Source organism: Podarcis erhardii (assembly GCF_964252035.2).
Source record: "Podarcis erhardii genome assembly, chromosome: 5".
NCBI lineage: Eukaryota > Metazoa > Chordata > Lepidosauria > Squamata > Lacertidae > Podarcis > Podarcis erhardii.
The window spans coordinates 41,559,585-41,564,512 of NC_138509.1; the positions used below are offsets into that span (position 1 = coordinate 41,559,585).

Sequence of the window (4,928 nt, forward strand, 5' to 3'; positions counted from 1 at the left end):
AACAACAGTATTAAAATATCAGAACTAGAAGGCTGATTGTGCCTTTGAATCTATATTGCCATTCATAAGCAAAAGCATGGTTTCTTTATTGAAAGGATTTTCACTCCTGAATTTCAGAGTAGCAAGCATGCTTTGAATTTAGAAACAACTGTACTATTGCCAAGGTAATTATTCTTAATCCGGAATTTGTTTGATCAGCCTTAGCCTAGAAAACAACAGTGGACCAGTTATATATATTTATTTACATGTTATTTACAACAAAAACAAACACTATGCAGTGGTTGTACAATTCCCAAGAAATGTGAAGGATGAAATTCTGTACTAATTTCTGGGCTCAAAAATGAAAGGATTTGGGAAACTCAGGAGTATTTTAGGAATGCAGCAACACAGTACAATCCTAGCATCACAGAAGTCTGTGTAAATATAATTACACCAAAGCTGATAGTTACATCATTTCTGTTGTTTGAAAAGATACATGGCATCCTTCTGGAAGCTCAGGGTTGGTAAAGTCAGGCCAGGTCAAATTGGTGAACCATCTATGTCAGGGATGAGGAGCCTGTGGTCCTCCAGATATTGTTGGACTCCCAATTTCCATCAGCCCCAGCCAGCATGGCCACTGGTAGAAATGATGGGAGCTCTGGTCCAGCAATATATGGAGAGCCACAGTTGCCATCCCTGAACTAAGTGATGCCATCTGACAAATTCAGAAGGTCAGAGAGAATACAAGCGAGTCAGTAAATAGTCTAGGATAGGGCGGTCCAACACGTGGCCCAAGGCCCTTTTTGGTGGTCCTCAAGCAACATTTGAATACCTCTCTCAGCCCTCCTGCTTCCTCCCCAAAGCCAAGTGAGTGAGAGCTCTGGCAGGTCCGATAGTCCTCCTACCTCCTTGGCACTTTCCCAGTTTTGGAAGGAGGTGGGAGAGCTCTAGGACCCGGTCAGAGGCTCACTTCTCCTTCCCAAAGCTTCATGTCTCACTCAGCCAGCTTTGAGAAGACAGTGTGAGGGCTAGGGGGTGTCAGCTTTGGGGTTCACCCCACGTGCAACAAGGCAGTGTGCAGCCTATGGGTTCCATGTCAAAGTAAGCTTGCGGCCCACTTGGTATGAAAAGATGGGCTGCCCAGGTCTAGGACCTATGGTTTTACCACCTTAGCTATCAAAAATAAACCAAACAGAAATGCAAGAGTGTGGGAAACCACAGTTCCATTCTCTATTGGCCCAACAGTGTAGGGTCATGAAGTGTATCTCAATGGCGCTACAGCTTAGTTCAGTAAATTTCCCTAATACATTTCTCCTTGCTCTATAAGGTATGAGGAAATTAACTATTACTTGCATTTACCAAACATACAAGTTCTCTGAGCTTGCCAGGATCTGAAGGCAAATCCCAGAACAGGTTCAGGGGTAAAACCAATGTGCATCAGCCCAGCAGTTTTTAAGTTTGGGAAGAGGGGTGAGCGGAGCCTAGTCTTTTGGTTTGGGGTTTTAAAGTAAAGCCATTTGCTATTCACAAACTTCACATTATGTGTAATCAAATGGACCTTTTCTCTAATGTTTTCTTTTTGTAATTTAAAGCCTCTAGGGTGAATTTAAGCAAAGAAATGGAAAGTGGAAGGACTGCTTATCCCTTTCCTTTCTAGTAATTCCCAACCCAAAAAAAATCACTTCCCAAAGTTATTTTTCATTCCATAGGAAGAAAAATGCATAAGAGAAAGAGCTAAGCAGAGTGACTCAGTGAACTTATAGCTTTATTGCTGCCCAATTTTCTTCTGTTCAAACCCATGGTGTCAGCTAGAGTTTCCAAACAACTTTTTCATACATGCCCCCAAAAAACCTGCACAAAGTTTTGCACCTCCAACTGAGTCTTGGAAATTTCAGCATGCAATTTGCATTATCTAATCCCCGAGAACATGATGCAAAGAGCTCCAGTGAAACTAACAAGCTCATCTACCTGCAGCACCACCTCTATAGAGAGTCCAGAAAAGCTATTTTGCCCTGCTTCATAGTGCTTCAGTCACTGTAGACAAGTGGCTAGGAGAAGCTTAACACCCGAGTACAAGGGAGAGAGATGGTGCGGCTTTGCAAAAATCAAAGGAAGATGCCAGGATCAGGAAAGGGAGCGCCTTTGTGACTAACAGGTCTAGTTTGTAATTGGGCAGACTTATTTGACTAGCCCTCTCCAGTCCCAATGCTTTGAAAGAGGGAACAACTTTACAAGAGCAAAATGTATGCCTTAGACTTAAGGAAACTACCAGGATGGAGAGGGCAGGGAGGGAAAATGTTTCATTGTGAATTACAATTCAAGCTTTTAAGTAATCATCAAGAAAAAGCAATGACCTCTCCTGTGCAAGTTTCATCCACTTCTGTCAAAAGGATGGGAAATTGTAGATTTCCCAGTAATGAAGAGAGGGAACGGACACAAAGTTGAGAAGGGATCCAAGTCAAATAATGCAGACCATGAAGCACGTCAGGACAAGACAGGCCGCTTTACAAAGTGGTGAATCCAAAGGTGAAGCTTATATTGAGGTCAGTGCATACTCCTACTTTGTCAACAAATCTCTAACCCTAAGTAAAATGTTGGGCATCCAACCGTTCTATCTTGTCTCTTCTCTGAAAAGCATATGCAAGCATTTGTACATTTGACTCCCAATGAAAAAAAATTAAATTGGCTAAGATCAAAGCTAAGGAACCACAATGGACCTACAATATTCACACTGTAAATAAATCCTAAAGGATCTTCATGACATCCCTGGATAGGCAGAGCCTTCCTTCTGCTGAAACTCCTTGAAGGTTGCTTCTGGTAAGAAAGAAGAAAATGTGTGTAATGCATCATTATGTCCTAAGAGTGTGTATTATTAATTCAAACAACAAATTTGCAAGTATCTTCAAAGATTCTATGTTTCATAGATACATTGCTAAATTTAGAGTGGTGCAGGCAGTTCCCCAACACAGGCCATTGATCCAAAGAGGCACAAAGTAATAAAAGATTTAAAAGGAATTCTTGTGAAAATAATATTTAGAGGAGGGATGCCATATTACCAAAGTCCGTCCATGATAGATATAGGATGTAACCTTAGTTACAACCATCTGATTTAATACACGCATCAGTACAGTTCACAGAATGGAACATAAAATGTTTTGACTAAATGTTATAGTCGGGGTTGACTAAATGAACAATAGAAGGCAGGAGGAATTAGGCACCTGAATGCTAACTACCTAAACACTAGGATAAAAACATTGTTCAGTATATTAGGTTTCGAATTACCGTATTTTTCCCTCTATAACACGCAGATTTTTTCTCCTAAAAAGGAAGGGGAAATGTCTGTGCGTGTTATAGAGCGAATGTGTGGTCCCTGGAGCTGAAAAATCAGGCAAAAATCAAATCGCCAGGCAAAAATCAAATCGCGGCGCTTCACGGAGAAGGGAAAACTGAAAAGAGGAAGCGGCTGCTTTCCTGCATTCTGCCTCAGGCAGAATGCCTCTTACTGCCCACCCTCCTCTGTTTCCTTGCTGTGTTTGCTGAAACGGAACAAAGAGCAGGGAAAGCCCCTCCCCTCCAGGCAAGCTCTGGTGCTGCTGGGGGAGAGGGAGAGAGAGGGGGGAAGGGAGAGAGAGGGGGGGAGGGGGAGGGAGAGAGAGGGGGGAGGGAGAGAGAGAGGGGAGGGAGGGAGGGAGGGAGAGAGAGAGAGAGGGAGAGGGAGGGAGAGAGAGAGAGAGAGAGAGAGAGAGAGAGAGAGAGAGAGAGAGAGAGAGAGAGAGAGAGATGGCTGGCTGGCTTGGGTGGGGGAAAACTTTTGCCTTCCTTTCCTCCCTACCCCTCTCCTGCATTCTTAGCCAGCTGCTTCTCTGCACACCCCTCTCCTGCTCCTTGTCCCTTCTGTGTTTTTCCTTCCCTCCCCACTTAAAATGTGGTTACAAAGCATAGATCCTCAGGATCTTTGCATTGGGTCACCCCAAATTCACCATCAGATCACATAGCATGTCCATGGCTACAGCCTGCCCCCCCAAAATCACGCACCCACTGTTGCCTGGGGCTGCAATGGTGCAAAAACGTGGTTAAAAAGCATGGATCCACAGGGATTCTCAGGATCTTTGCATTGGGTCACCCCAAATTCACCATCAGATCACATAGCATGTCCATGGCTACAGCCTGCACCAAAAAAATCACGCACCCACTGTTGCCTAGGGCTGCAATGGTGCAAAAACGTGGTTACAGAGCATGGATCCACAGGGATTCTCAGGATCTTTGCATTGGGTCACCCCAAATTCACCATCAGATCACATAGCATGTCCATGGCTACAGCCTGCACCAAAAAAATCACGCACCCACTGTTGCCTGGGGCTGCAATGGTGCAAAAACATGGTTACAAAGCATGGATCCACAGGGATTCTCAGGATTTTTGCATTGGGTCACCCCAAATTCACCATCAGATCACATGTCTGTGGCCACAGCATGAAGCCCAAAAATGATACATCCACTGTTTCATTCAGAATGTTTTTTCCCTTGTTTTCCTCCTCTAAAAACAATGTGCGTGTTATGGTCAGGTGCGTGTTATAGAGCGAAAAATACGGTATTCTGCCTTTGTGTGCCCTATGGATTCATTTCAGGTTACATATTTCACTTGCCTTTGTATTCTTGTTTGAGCAAACAAAAAACAGCCAAAAATAAAGAAGCCTTCTTACTTGGCTGGTTTACTTATGGCCACATGCACAAATACAGACTCAAGGATGCAGAAATTGCTTAAAGGTATATTTATTTCTTAGATCTTGACTCATTTTACTGCGCTGAATGGAAGTCTGTGGCAATTTGCCAGTAAGATTAAATATATTACTTTGAACAAGAGGCAAGAGTAGTACTGATGAACAACAAATAACCAAGCATTTCAGCTAAAAGCAAAGACAGACCTGAGATGGCCTCATCAGAATATTTCA

The 4,928-nt window shown here is 43.3% G+C and overlaps 1 long non-coding RNA gene across 1 annotated transcript; it reads right to left on the minus strand.

Annotated features, from left to right (window-relative positions):
• Window positions 1-3,773: 3,773 nt before the first annotated feature.
• On the minus strand, window positions 3,774-4,573 carry LOC309342633. The gene is made up of 3 exons (XR_014156939.1): window positions 4,015-4,573; window positions 3,849-3,924; window positions 3,774-3,813 (listed from the first exon to the last, which is right to left on the minus strand). It is a non-coding gene; the product is annotated as an uncharacterized lncRNA (long non-coding RNA).
• Window positions 4,574-4,928: the final 355 nt, after the last annotated feature.